Genomic DNA, 15,990 nt, shown 5'->3' on the forward strand with positions numbered 1-15,990 from the left:
AAAGGCTCCCAGAATAGAGTAGGGGGGCAAAGGCCCCAATACAAAGGGATATGAGGTAAGCAAGATTAGGTATTTAGGGCGAAAACACCCCCCCCAATTTAGTACTATAGCAGAAAGCTGCTTTCACAGGAAGGAAGGACCAAATTAGGTAAACAGGTAAATAGGACTATAGACTGCTGTGAGTGAAACTGCCCAGAGCAGAGCTGATTAGCAAAGGAAAGGTACCTTGTTGACCCTGAGGTTACATGCTCTATTTGTCTTATCCCCTAGGCTGGCTAACATAAACAGACACAGCGCCTCATGTCTGCCATTAACATCCATCTGCCCAGTGACAGGATTTTGGTTTGGTTTCTATTGACCCAAACCCCTAACATCGTATATCTTCAAAACCCCTTTCCCTCTTGCCCATAAGTTAATGTTCACAGATTGATTGTCTCTTTGTGCACATCCATCATGTTTGTAAGCCTTCTGATCTTAATAAATATGGAGCAAGGACCCTTATTTGGGGCTCTTGTCTTCTCCTGGACATTAACCATCTCTCGCATTTTAATCCTGCGTCCCGCTTTCTTGCTAGACAAGAAAGAACTCTAGACCCAGAGTCTACAACACATATTGTTATTCCATTCATATAAAATTAAAGAAAATGACATTACTCTACAGTGACAAAGTATGGTGACAGAGTGCTTGTCTGAAGATAGGTGCGTGGGTGGGGAGAAGAGAGGGAAGGATTTCAGTGGGACATGAGGAAACTTTGAAAGGTAAGAAATATGTTCATTATCTTAAATATGGTGATAGTTTCATGTGTGTCTACATATGCCAGAATTTATATTTTAAGTATCTTCAGTTTATTGAATATCAATTATACCTCACTAAACTTTTTAAAAAAGAGTATAGATAATTGATGAAGTACAACCTTTGAGAATCTAAGTGGAAAGATAATCAAATAGGAGAGCAAGAATAGAAAGATATATAAGTAAAAGGACTGGCTTTAGATAGGAGACCAGATACAGGCACAAAGGCAAAAGAATGGAAATGGAAAAACTGACAGGTGAGGAGATGCAGCTGTGGGAGTCCTTAGAAGTTCTCCTTTGGGTGTTTCAATTTTCTCAGTGGAATAGGAAGCAATGACATTATCTGAGATTACAGATGGAGGACAAGGTTTAAGAGGTTTGAGAAAAAGGAACTAACATGAAAGAGTAGCACAGGAGAGTCCAGGCTGGTCTATGAAAATTCAGTGTGATTTCCAGGTAGCATTAAAAATCCATCTGACATTCATGGCCATGGATTTAAAGTAGAATCATTCAGTATGTTTGGGTGTTGTTCTCCAGCCAGAAGACAAATGTAAACATGGAGGAGGCAAAGAGCTCTTTTTAACTAGGGTAGTGGCTTTTTCCCAAGTCAATAAAAAAATAGAGGGACAAAAGAACTGAGCAGGAGGCCAGAAACATCTGTAAGATGCCCATAGGATTCAATCCTGATGGAGAGTGGAATGCATTGAATTAATATATTGGAGGGGTTGTAATTTTTGGTAACGATATGGTCTAAAATAATACCATATGAGTGAGAGCTGAAATAAATGAAGGACAAGGTCACCGAAGGACACAATGCTGAAAGGATCATCAAACTGAAGCTGAACTCAAGTACAATTTATGTAGGAATGGTGTTGGCAAAACACAGTTAAAAGATGATAAAATCCTTGAGAAAGGAAGAGGAATAATCCAGAGGTTGAGATAAAATCAGAACGATAAAACACGAGTAATGTAATCAAATGACATAAAATCATTCTCCAGTTTAAAGAGTATGGGATCTGTGAAAGAAAGACTACCAACAGCTGAGTGAGCTAAAGGGGAAATAGTGTTTTAAGGGGTTAATAGTCTTTTATTAGAAAAAAATGTGATTTAAATGCTTTGGTAAGAGCGTGGTCACATAAGAAATATTTGTTGATGCTGGACAATGATTTCTAGAAAGCACAATGAAAATAGTTTAGGAGTTTGAGATACGTGGCAAGAGGTAACATAAGGTTATGGGTAGCCTTAAAGAAATATTGGAGCTGAAGGATGATGGTTAGTCTAGGGCTTCTCTTGTGTCTGATGGATCACAGATAGAGGCATAAGATTTTTCCTGGTGAATGGAAGGTAAATTGTGCTGGTTGGTGACGATATGAGTCTAGAGGTAGGAAGGGCTGGGTGTCTGAAACTTTCTCTTAACTCCTCTTTATGGAATCAAGGAAGACTCTAGATGTGGTGCCTGAATCCCAAGGTTAAGTAGGAAAACCTATGGTGAGCACAGTCTTAGTCACAGCACATGGATTCACCTTTGAGCCATATTAGAAAAGGGGTGAACTTATGACAATTGTGTTGACTCATTTTTGAGTAGTTTTGTAATTCAAGATGTCTAGGGAAGCCAATTAATGTGAAAATAATCCTCCTAACCTGTACCCAATCTGCATTTCTATCCTAGCTCTCACAGCACCCTACAACTCTGACCTTCATCCTATCCCTAGGTAGTTTAGGGAATGGCCAACAGTGCAAGTGTTGGAGAAGGAATAGGAGTGTCTGTGCATATTATTTGACACTTCTGAAAATAATTTAAAGTAAAACATCTTAGCATTTTAGGCTACATCAAAATATCATGTGGCTATCTAACATGTTACATCTTAATCTCCTACCCTTCTTGTTCCCACCTTTCTACCTGTCTCCCCTACCCCATACACGCATACCATGAACCATTTATTCATGACTACTGAAATTTTTCAAATCCACAATACACTTTCATTGGTCTGTGCCTTTGCTTATGCTGCCCTCTTGGCCTGGGATTTCACTGCTGTCCCCTCATCTGCATGATATACTCTTATACAGACCTTGTTCAAATGCCCCACCTCTCCTGCGAAGCCTCCCTGTGATCCCACATCAGGTTCGCCATTCCCAGTCTTATGCACACTCTATATGCACCACTCCATCAGAACATGTATCATAACAGGCTAACTATTCATGTGCTTGTCTTCCTTGCTAGATAGTGAGTTCTGCAAAGTCAGACAATGCTACTCAACATTTATACTATTCTACAAGAGCCTCAAGTGCCTTGTTGAATTAAAGTGAATATAAGGTATTACTAAATATTTCAGAATAGGCAGTGTTGACCAAAGCTAGATTCATATCAAGCCCATCCAAGTTTGCAAAACTGTGACTCATATTCATTTTTATTAAAAAATAGCTTATTCACATTTCCAAAAACATTATAAGGAAATATGGTTTAAGAATTTTGTAAATAGAACAGTTTATTTTATTTAACAATGATTAGTTGAGTCATCTCAGCAGTATACTGGAGTCAGGAAATTCAAACTAACTTAATAAATATAGTTGGCATCAATGAAGAATTGAAGGATAAAATTATACTCTATTATCAAGGTGCAATAATACTATGCATTTAAATAGCACAGATAAAACAAAGGTTAATTGGCATTTAAACCAAACCCCATTTTAGTAGACTAAATAAGCCTTTAACCAAAAGGTGAAATTCAGCATTAAACACTAAAAAAAGTGTTACCATCAGAGATCCATACTTGTAAAAGTATGATAAATCAGATTAACTTATTAGAATACAAGCAATTTTGCAGTATATAGAAATACAACTAGTTAAGGCATAGTAACAATCTAGTAAGGCACAGTTTACAAAATAATTCAAAATATACTAGCTATAGAGTAAAAGCATAAGTCAGATGTCATTTATCCAGATGGATTAATTAATAACATAATGTTACCCAAATCCAGTTCAAGTATGTGGACATCCTAGGAAGTCACCTCACATTTTAACACTTGCTTAAAATTGAATTCAAGTGTAACACCCTGATATGATCAAGCGGCTGTTGAGTGACAATAAATATGGATCTGAGGTTTAATTTTTAAGTATGTGATGTTATTTCAAAATCTATATTCAATCATTTATTTTGTTATTGCATTAACATGAAAGTTACTGCATAATAGTATCAATAATTTGAGAGTCAGAAAAAAGAACTGCAAGCTGTCAACAGATTTAAGAGCTTATGCCAGTCATACTGACAGAAGCAATTCACAGCCTTCTTTGATGGACACTCACAGAATGTCCAAAATTGACATGCTAGGAAATTCTATTTCTTCTGAACTTACAGTTTATCCCAGAAAATTAGTGTTTTGTATTGCTGGGATACCATGAAACTGCAACTCTTCTACACTGCTTTCTCCCCCCAAGGCAGGTGACAGAGATGGCATCTCCATCTTGAGAAAGGCTTGAGGAGGGAACGAGGAGACATTAACATCTTTCTTAATCAGGAAGAAACAGAAAGTTAACTGTTCTTTTCTCTCAGGAAAGAACAGCCTCCCAGTTAGGTACTTCGCTGATACTGTATTTCCCACAAATGTAAAATTCTCTCTATTCTTTTAATCCATTCAAAAAGCTGAAACTCCTTGCCAAGCTGCAAATCATTAGCATTAAGTGACATTTATGAGGTCCTACATTTGCATAACTCTGTATTGAAAATTGATAATAAAATCTAAGAATGGTGCTCTCCAGAATTACATTCACATATTAATTTTTTAATCATAGAAGGAAATCATATGGAGGCGATAACTACAATTATCTGAACAGTTGCTGCAATCACCAGCAAAAGCAATAGCCATAGATACACACAGTGTGATGGAAACACCCAAATTTCAGGACCAGGAGTTTTACGTAGAAGAATGAGAAGACATTTCCTGCCTGTTGTCCATTTGCCTATAATTTATGAAAGAACGTGGTAACAAAAAGAGACTGAATTGAAGAAGCCCAGGGCAGGTTAAATTAACACTCAAAAGAACCTGGGTTCTTACAACCTCAAGTCTTCTCTGTACATACCACTGCCTTCTCCTCTTACCTCTGGTTTCAACATAATACTAATGTTGCTGCCTAGTGATGATTTATACCCCAAGTCCTGGTGACCATTGTATTATCAGTGCATATTGTAAAATTTGAGGCTATCACATTAGCAATGACAACAAAATCACTGCTCACTCCAAAATTCTGTCCAAAATGCCACATATACAACTCTCTCCCTATAATGTAAACAGCCAACCTAGATGTCCTTCAAAGAACTTATTATTGTTATAAAATGCAAGAGTTGCAATCAATGATATTTTCTGACATTTTAGAAAAGCAGCTAAATAGCATTCTCACCCAAGATGGTCAGTTCCATGATGCCAATAGTGAAACTGATGGAGGCAAAGAGTTCACAGGCCAATCTGGTAGGCTGATGCTAGACTTGTCATGTAAAGTGACAGGGGATTGATATTTTCCACATCTGCTTAGGGTCAATTAAGGAGTAAATAAAATGGGAGAGAGACTCCTTTCATCCTATTATAGCTTATTAATTCTTGGCAGATATTTTGACTTCCTACTTCTGTCTCTACCTAGGAATTCCTAAACTCTGAGCAATGTTATTATTCCTTGACTATGATCTTTACTTGGACAGCAAAGAATCTTAGATAGTACATAGATTTGAGCTCTCCTAAATGAAGTTGATTTAATTTGCTTTTAAACACATTGCTATCAGGTGTGAGCACATATCTAAATATACTTCCAATTGTTTTATTTTTGGGATATCCTGAAAATTATAATAATCCATATGGAAACTTGATATCAATAGCAAGTTTTCCTGGAGAAAGCAAGTTTCTACCTGATGTTACACATTAATTACCCCAAAATACCTGTTCTGCCAAATTGAGGAATAATAGGCTTGACTTCAGTTATTCTAATAGTAAACATGTTTCTTTAATTGTTTTCGTAAAGTCCTATTAACATCTTATTGTAACACAGATTTAACCTCGTTTCTATAAATATTTATTTCATAATGGAAATTATGGCTCATGGCTGGTTTTTTTTCCTACATTGCAGCAATTGGTAAATTGAGTTCAACCTTTGCAACTACCTAGCAATTATTTTGCTGCTGTACCGCATGCAGACAATGGCAGAATAAGGTAGAAAGAAGTATTAGGAAGCATGGGTAACAAACAGGTCTACTTTTGGAGGTGTTTAAATCATTAACCTCCCAATTCAATATATTTTTTTAAAAACTATCTGTCAAAAGTGTAATGGTACACATGAATCTCAAGAACATGCTAATCTTCTAATAACCAGAAATGAATAAGCAATCTAGTTTAATTCAAAAATCAAACCAAGAAATACCTGTAGATCCCCTATGAGCAAGGTACTCTGGAGGGGGGGGAGGGGCACACAGGAGGTTGTGCGCCTTAATGAGCTATTGCAAATAACTAGGATACAAGGTTCCAAGTGATTTAATTAGAGTAGAGGGGAAACATTAAAAAAAAATGAGAGATCATATTTTTTGGAACAATAAGAAAATCATGTAGGATTTCACATTAGGAATAAAATTTGACATAAAGAGTTTTTCTAGAAATCTATTTACTGGTCATTTATTTCTCAAAAAAAAAAATACAACGAGAAGATAATTAACATGAATTAATTAAATTTCTTATAGTCCACATATCTTTTGGTCAAAAAACAGGCAGAATCATTCAATTCTTTTTTTTTAATTTTTTTAAATTTTTTAAAAATGTTTATTTATTTTTGAGAGAGCACGAGTGGGGAAGGGGAAGAGAGAGAGGGAGACACAGAATCCAAAACAAGCCCCAGGCTCTGAGCTGTCAGAACAGAGCCCAATACAGGGCTGGAACTTGTGAACCACAAGATCATGACCTAAACCAAAGTCAGAGGCTTAACCGACTGAGCCACCCAGGCACCCCCAGAATCATTCAATTCTTGTTTTTGCTCTTCCTGTTGCTGTATTTACTAATAATACCCAGTTCATAGTGTTTTGTTTTCATTTAGTTTGTTTTGTTTAATCTAGCTGAATATAGAATGGCTGAATATATTTTGACACATTCATACTATAGAATATTACTAGTTAAAAAAAGATAGATTTGCATGTGGTTACATGAATACATTTCCAAAATATATGTTGAATGGAAAAGCCAATTGTAAAATGTTGCATAGAGTATGATATTATATGTCAAAAGCACTAAGGAAAACTCATTATAACTTACATAATTCTATATAACTAAATTTTAGGCCACTAACACTTGGTTGACTTGAGCCTCTAGGCAATAACTTTGAAAACTTGGGATATATAAACCCAAGGGAGACTCACTCTAAATTTTCAGGATAGGATGCAACCCTAGGAGTGGTATAACCCTGAGAGAGTCAACAACTTTTGCAGGAGGCAAGGATTTCAGGACAGGGGTGTTGTTCGTTAACACTACCTGAATAAGGTATCCAGATGTGGCCTGAAGGCAGAGAGTGTTCCCTGCTCTGAGCATTCAGCTCAGCTCCTGCCAGGCACTCTAAAGGACACTGGCAATGTTTACAGAGGAAACCTGGGACTGAATTTCCTGTCTTGAATCCTTTTCTGCTTCATTTCCACAATTTGCGAGTATACTGGCCATCATGTGTCCAAAGTATGTTTTATTAAATAAAATCAAAAGTTACTGATATCAAGCAGCAGCAAAGCAGCAGGGAAGGAAAATAATTTAAAATGTGCTGACAGACCAGCAATTACCAAATATATCCTACAGAATACTAGTCCTGTGATTTTTTTTTTCCTGCTCAGAGAGGTCCAAGTTTGAAAAAGGACTGCAAAAAACCAAAACCCTATCTTGGAGAGTCACAATTCACATACATATTTAAAGATGTTAAAAGCTCTGAGAAGTCATACAGTAACAGAATCTATTGACCGTTAATTTCTCTGTAAGTTCCATTGCCATCCCCCTCTTACACATTTCCAAAGTCACCTAAAAGCCTTCATGTGTCAAAAACTGAAGGTAAGTGTTATAGCTCCAAACCTGATCTTCAAGTGACTCCGGAGGTGTACAAATCATTCATCTACGGTGCAAGTCAGAAAGCTTTATATCTCTCTCCGTCTCTCTCTCATCTTAAATATAAATACAAAATCAAATCCTTTTAATTCTACATATGAAAAGCCTCTTGCTTCTGTGCATTTTTCTCAATTTCTGCCATTTCCACTGTAGTGCACACATTATCTCTTATCTGAACTACTGCTGTGGTCCCTTACCCAGTACTCCCATAAGCCTTCTTTCCACCTATATTAATTAGTCAGCTTGGCTGCCATAACAAAATACCACAGGCTAGGTGGCTTAAACAACAAAAGCTTATTTTCTCATGGCTCTGAACACTAGAAGTCCATGACCAAGGCGCCAGTAAATTTTGTTTCTGGTGAGACCTCTCCTCCTGGCTTGCAAATGGCCACCTTCTTACTGTGTCCTCACAAGGCCTCTTCTCTGAGCACAGGCTGAGAGAAAGAGCTGTGCTGCCTCTTCCTATTCTTATAAAGACTCCAGTCCTCTCAGATTAAGGCCCCAGCCTTATATCCTCACTTTTTACTACCTCTTTTTAGGCCCTAACTCCATAGACTGTCATATTAGGGCTTCAACATATAAGTTTGGTTGGGGGTGGTGGTCACGATTCAGTTCATACCACCCACTTCTACCCCAATCTCTATACTGCAACCAAAGTGTTACTTTAAAAATAAAAATCTGGGGCGCCTGGGTGGCTCAGCCACTTAAGTGTTCAACTTTGGCTCAGGTCATGATCTCATGGTTCATGAGTTTGAGTCCCACATCAGGCTCTCTGCTGTCAGCATGGAGCCTGCTTCAGATCCTCTCTCTCCCTCTGTCTGCCCTCCCCCGTTCACATGCATGCGCACACACACACACACACACACACACACACACTCTCTCTCAAAAGCAAACATTAAAATTTTTTTAATAAATAAAAAATTTTTTTAAATAAAAATAAAAATCTGACCATGCCATTCTCTTTCAAAAATGGTCTTTAAAAAATTATGGGTGCTTTCCTCATACTGGCATCTGCTTACTGCACCAACCTCCTTGTGTGTGCTTCCACTACAATGAGTTTAAATTTCTCAAACATGTTTCTGTTTATCTCAGAAAACATGCTACTTTGCACATGCTACTCCATTCCTGCATTGCTGACCTCCCTCTTCTCCTGGAAAAGTTTCTCTAGCCCCCAAATACTCCAAAACTATACAAGACCTCCTAGAACAGTCTACTATATATGTCCTATACTTCGTATTCATTGCAATTATCTCAGTTACATATTGAATATTTCTGTAATTAGTTGATGAATGTCTTAGTCCATTTGGGCTGCTATAATAAAATAGACTGGTTGGCTTATAAACAACAGAAATTTATTTCTCACAGTTGTGGAGATTGGAAGTCCAAGATCAAGCACCAGCATGGTCAGGGAAAGACCCTCTTCCTAGTTTATAGCCAAAGCCTTCTTGCTATGTCTTCACATGGTGGAAGCCTCTTTTATAAGAACAGTAATCCCATTCATGAGGGCTCTACCCTCACGACCTAATCATCTCTTAAGGGACCATCTTCTATATCACATTTGACACCAGGATTTCAACATATAAACTGGGGGGAGGCCACACAAATATTTAGACCATGGCACTTAATGTCTGTTTTCCTTACTAGAACATAAGCAATATGAGGCAATGATCACGTCCATTTTACCCATTATATGAACAGTATCTTACATTGTGTTCCCCATACAGTAGTTAATAAACATTTGTTTAATGAATCAATAAATATACCCAGAATTCCTCTAATTTACTTGAAAAAATATTGCAAGGTCTCCTTATAAATATTTTATTTAACCATTATTATGCAAAACACACTTCAGGAAATATGCCAATAATCTGAACTTCTCTGGGATAAAGATATACACTGACAAATAATCCATAGGAAATTTCACTCAAATCTAAAATCCAGAAGATCACATATCTGTGGATATAAAACAAATAGCAAAATTCTGATTAGGAGAGTTGTAGACATATTTGAAAATTTTCAGGTGAATTCTGAAAGGATGGATCTCTTTTCCTCTTTCTTTTTCACCAACTGGAGACCCTGTGATCAGAATTAACGTCCTGTTCCTTAGGTATAGTGACCCATATGTGTGTGGTTCAAATTAATTATGACATGTTTACTTGGCTCTAATAAGAAATTATTTTATCATCTGACTGCTATGAGTGTGTATGTGTGTGGTTATGATGAATTAAGATGCATGTGCCTGGCTCTGCACAGAGCCCTTTCATTGTACTAGGGAAATCCTTACAAATAGAAGATTTCTGGAAACTATGATTTGTACATAATTTATGGTTTTTACAAGCTAATCTTAAAGCTCTTGCCAACTCTGAGATATTATAAATTCTACTTTTTCATACTTAAGAATTAACATCCCCAAAATATGGGTGATATCTTGAGACCCTAGAGAAATATCATCAAAGATGTCTTTGGACAACAAAGGTACTAGAAGATCCATTCATGTAAATGCCAAAACAATAAAGATGCTCCCATTCATATAGGTAAACTGAGTTGCCTCATGTCTAATTCCATAACACTAATGCAAATCCTATTTTTCAAAATTACCTAGGTCATTTAAAAAGTAGCAGAAAAAAATAAGGACTAAAAGTCAATGTACAAGTATGAGTCACTTATATCAACGTATGGTATATTACTGCCCCCATATTGAGTTAGATGATAGAGAAGTCTAGAAATTAAGATCATAAAACCTCATTAATTTGTTTTTCCAAACTAAGGATAATTTATATTCTATTGATTATAAGGTTTGCTTTTATGTAATCCATCAGAAAAAAAAAGGCTTGCTAAGCAAATGAATATCATATACAAGATTACAGAGATAATGTTTATCCTTCTTAAGTCAACTGTTCAAGAACTTAAAATCATTTGCATATAAGCAATTAATATGCTCAATACAAGAGGTGCTTATGTATTCATTAGAGTAATTCCTACAGGACTACTACTTGGCAAGGCTTCTGTGTGATTAAACATAAATTATATTATATATAAATCGTTGAATGCAAGCATCAAACATTTAAAAAGTTCCTTTATTAACCAGTTAATACCAGATTGTTTCATTTCATTCTTTCTTTCTAACTTCCTCATGTGTAGATGGATATTTACCAGCCAAATCAGATACAATATGTCCCATATACTTCTGAAAAATAAAGTTCAGTTTTCTAGAGACATCCCTGAATTCAGAACTTTTAGAAATTCTTACTTCCTTTCTCTACTTACCCTGAACTAGTCTTCCATGAATTCAGCCACTACAGGGGTCTGAGGCAGGGCAGGTGTTGCTGAAGCGGTCTGCTGCAAACAGAGCCTCACCCAGGTGCCACCTGTTCAACCAACAAGTCTGTGCAGAAAGATGATGAGATTATAATACAATGCGGGGTCCCCTCAGTGGTGGGAAGACCTACTAAATAAGATATCCATGCAAAGTGTCATCCACTTGTTCAAAACACTGTTTAAAAAAAAAAGACCTTGGATTCTTTTTTTTTTTAATTTTTTTTAATGTTTATTTATTTTTGACAGACAGAGAGACAGAGCATGAGCGGGGAGGGGCAGAGAGAGAGGGAGACAGAATCTGAAGCAGGCTCCAGGCTCTGAGCTGTCAGCACAGAGCCCGACGCGGGGCTCGAACTCACAGACCGCGAGATCATGACTTGAGCCCAAGTCGGACGCCCAACCAACTGAGCCACCCAGGCGACCCCTTGGATTCTTAATGTAGGTTAAACTTTAATGCAAATCCTCAGAGTGTTCTAATTATAAAAGAGAGTCACAGGCATGAAAAGACATGGCTAGGGTTGAAAACAAATCAGAGAGGGTCTAGAAAGAAAAGCAGAAAGTGGTACTAAATCAAACTAAACACATGCCAAAGCAGCTATTGAGCATTCTGGTTCCTGCAAAGATGTGTGTTTTGACAAATCAGATGAGATATCAATTCCAAAAAGCCTAACAGGGTCTTACATATTTAATTATTCAAAGTCATTTCTTCTCTTCTTGAATATTAACTCAGTGAATTTTCCAGAAAAACAAAACAACACTTGTATGCTTAGCATCTTCCTTCCTTCCTTCCTTCCTTCCTCCCTCCCTTCCTTCCTCTCTTCCTTCCTCCCTTCCTTCCTTTCCTCGTTTCCTTCTTCCGTCCTTCTTTCCTTCCTTCTTCACTTTCTCCCTCCCTCCCTCCTTCTTGACTTCCTCTCTCCAAGATCTATTATCTCTCCCCAAAATGTAAATTGTGATGAGTCTGTAACATAATGATGAATGAAAGCCCCACAAAAACTGGTTTTTATATCAGAAAGGGAATAGACTCAATGAAAATTTTGTGTCGTAAATAAAATTTGTGGAAATGACTCGCAAGTTATAAATGTAAGCATTATTATTCTCATCCAGGGGGCATTCAATAAATGCCTGCTGATAAAGAATTCCTAAGTGTTCACTAAACTTTTAATGTCTTCCTGTCACTTATCACTGACAGATGCCATAGGGCTGTCTAAATTTTAATAAAGTCAATGCTCATCATAAAATCAATTAAAATGCAAGCTGCCTGCAGGCCGACTTCTTCCCTAGGTGATGAAGATGGCACGTTCTCCTCAGACCAAGCATACCTCTGTGTTGATTAAGCAATTCTCATCAGTTGTGTGTAATTCAGGATACAGAACACTAATTAGTTTTTCCAAGCAGGGTCCTATGCCAACTTTCATACATGCTACTCATCACTTCCCTTTACCCAATACAACCAGAGTGGTAACAACAATACAATACCAGTGTTTTAAGGTTAAAAAAACTAATGGGTTTTTTACTATAGAATTATAACCATTGACTGCATACAAATGAAGCCTAGGGGAAACAATAAAATACCTGTGTTCTTGGTCAGAATGTTCACTACTAATAAACAAACAATGAAAGGATCTTAGGCCACACAAGCGTTCTGATGTGAATGTAAATCACCACTGCTGAATTACAAGCTTCTCAACTAATATTTGCATAGCACTTGACATTTACAAAACACTTTTATATATATCCTCAGATTTTATATCAAAGCAAACCTATAAAGTTGTATTTACTATTGGCAATTTCTATAGAAGGAAATAGAAACTGAAAGAGGGTCTATGACTTATTCAAGCCTATGGAGCCAAGCAGAGACAAACTGGGCTCAAACTCGGAACTTCTGACTCCAGATACTCTGTTTTCCCCATCCATCTGAGCTATCTCTAACAGTTCCACAAGATTTGAGAAAATAATTTCAGGTAAAATAATTTTGGGCCCAGTCAAAGTTTGGTATTCTTTCAGAACAAAGAGTTTAGTACTCTTAGAATTTTGGGTTGAAAATTTTGAGTTGGTCTACCAACCATTTTGGTCTACCATTCATTTTGAGAACGTCAGTGGTGAAGCCTTTGCTTTGGGTTTAATTCCTCTGCATGGAAATCTAAGAATAAAAATGTTATCTAGAATCCATAATACTTAGGGTCTCTATTCAAAATCCAAAGTGTTCTGCTCCTCTAGGCCTGGTTTGAGTGCTGAACTTATAGCAATGCAGAATCTTAGGCTCCATCTCAGGCCTATTAGAATCTGAATTTTCACAAGGTCCCCAGATGATCCACACGCATATTAAAGTTTGAGAAGCATAGCTCTGGCCTAAATCTCACTGGAATTTATATTCTAATAGATGCAGGGTCCTGCCACTAAGAAAGTTTGAGACCGTGGGCCAAATATCTCCTAATACTATTGTCATTAGATGTACCTCTAGATTCAGCGTCTCACATTATGCTCACATCTATGCCAGCATGTTTCCATCTCAAAGCAATGAGGAGAATGCAGTGGTCAGCCAGAGCAATTAAAAGACAAGCAGAGGTAGGGGCACCTGGGTGGTTCAGTCGGTTAGGTGTCTGACTCTTGACCTCCGCTCAGGTCATGATCTCATAGGTTCAAATCCTCCATCAGGCTCTGCGCTGATGGTGTGGAGCCTGCTTGGGATTCTGTCTCTCCTTCTCTCTGCCCCTCACCTGCTTATGTACTTGCTCTCTCTCTCTCTCTCTCTCAAAATAAATAAATAAACAAACAAAAAAAAAGACAAGCAGAGCTGAAGCTAGGTGACTTGACACTTTCTGCAAAAGAATATTGAGGAGAAAGCATTAGAGAATTGGCAGAATGTATCTTTGTTCAGAAACAATTAATTTTTTTTAGTAATTAATACCTTTATTACCAAAAGAGTACCAAATACTGCATGTTGTTCCCAGCCTTACATAGTCCTGAAAATTAGCATGGGCTAATCTGTAAGCATCAATAAGTCATCTGGAAATTTTAATATATGCTGATAATTCTGTTACTGGAACTTACTTTTAAGATGCTTCATATCTAACTATTATATGCTTTTTAGATGATGCATAATATTCTGAAATGGCAATTTGCCTAAGGAAAAACAAGTGAGTCAGCAGCCTGCATCAGGTTTCAAAAGTAATTCTGGAGATTTGTGCTCAAAATCATAAGATTATGGATCTGGAAGTAAAGTAGACATCTCACATTACAAGAAATCTGCGAATAACCAGGTGGGGCATCAAGTCCAGGTACAGCACACCTTTAGGAATGGATAAAATCTGTCTCAATACTCAGCTGAACACCAACCAACTGGAAGGTCCGAAAGGAAGGGTGTTGCAGTTAACTCCCCGTGGCTCTGACCACTAGGCCTCTACTGATACACTACCTGGCAGATTAACACATCTTCTTAGCAATCACTGAAACCCATTCTAACTGTTCATCATGTAAACAACATGGCCCAGGGGCACCTGGGTGGCTCAGTGGGTTAAGCATCTGACTCAGGTCATGATCTTACAGTTCGTGAGTTTGAGTGCCACCTGGGCTCTGCACTGACAGCACAGAGCCTGCTGGGGTCCTCTGTCTCCCTCTCTCTCTCTGCCCCTCACCCCCCCCCCCCGCCACAATACATAAATAAACTTAAAAAAATTCTTTAAAAAAAGCCAACATGGCCCAAATTTTTAAAAATCCTGCTTAAATTGTAAAATAAAATGTCTTTTTAGAAAGCATATTATGAAAGGAAAACAAAGTCCTGAGAAGCCCTGATTGAAAATAGGCAATTAATAAACACTTATTTAAAGGTTTTGAATGAAAGAATAAATAAGTCAGTAGAGTCATTGATTGTCACTACTCCCATGCCACATTTCTAGCTAGAATTCTCTTTGAGGCTCAAATGTCAGGGGGATTTTTGCTTTGCTATGACTTCCTTTCAGAGCGATGATGAGGTTCACCAAAGTCAATAACATGAAAAAATTGATATTCTCCAAGCATTCATGCAGCAATGGGTAGCATACACAGAATATATTATATATATTTTTTTAATTGCAGGCAGTATTGTAGTGCACTGAAGTGGAATCTGTAATGCAGAAAATTCAGAAGTAAATTTATAATTGTCACAAAACATCCTATAATGAGACAAAGCATATGCCTTAAAAGGAAGAAGTAGAGCTTTATCTGTAATTGAAGGAAGGGTTGCAAGCCAGGGCACATAAATGGATCCTAATACAGTAGAGAGAGGAGTGTTGATGGCACTATAGTCCTTGGAGCCACATCAACACACAATTATCCAAGTCACCAGCTGTTATATCACCTTAGAAAATATGAGATCCATATCTATCTACCCATATACAAACATTTCTAAACATGATGTAAATGTTTCGAGAACCAACACAAAAAGTCAGGATTGGAAAACTGTTAATATCAAGAAATGTTTGGGGCGCCTGGGTGTTTCAGTCAGTTGAGCGCCCGATTTCAGCTGAGGTCATGATCTCACCATTCGTGAGTTCGAGCCCCACGTCAGTCTCTGCGCTGTCAGCTCAGAGCCTGGAGTCTGCTTTGAATTCTGTGTCTCCCTCTCTCTCTGCCCTTCCCCTGCTTGTGCTCTGTCTTTCTCTCTCTCAAAAATAAATAAACATTAAAAAAAATTTTTAATGTTTTCTGAGAACCTGCTAAGTATAAGGCACTCAGGAATATCAGCGGTAGAAGTAAGATATCTGCATTAGCTGTAAGGGCAACCATATTC

At 37.4% G+C, this 15,990-nt stretch overlaps 1 long non-coding RNA gene across 1 annotated transcript in view; it reads right to left on the reverse strand.

Annotated features, from left to right (window-relative positions):
* The window catches only part of LOC125920916 (uncharacterized), a 146,982-nt gene that overhangs the window by 64,679 nt on the left and 66,313 nt on the right, over positions 1-15,990 (reverse strand). Inside the window, exon 2 of the long non-coding RNA XR_007457248.1 lies at positions 11,169-11,286. This is a non-coding gene — a long non-coding RNA (uncharacterized LOC125920916). The remainder of the gene's footprint in view (positions 1-11,168; positions 11,287-15,990) is intronic.

This window comes from Panthera uncia, chromosome C2 (genome assembly GCF_023721935.1).
Source record: "Panthera uncia isolate 11264 chromosome C2, Puncia_PCG_1.0, whole genome shotgun sequence".
Lineage (NCBI taxonomy): Eukaryota > Metazoa > Chordata > Mammalia > Carnivora > Felidae > Panthera > Panthera uncia.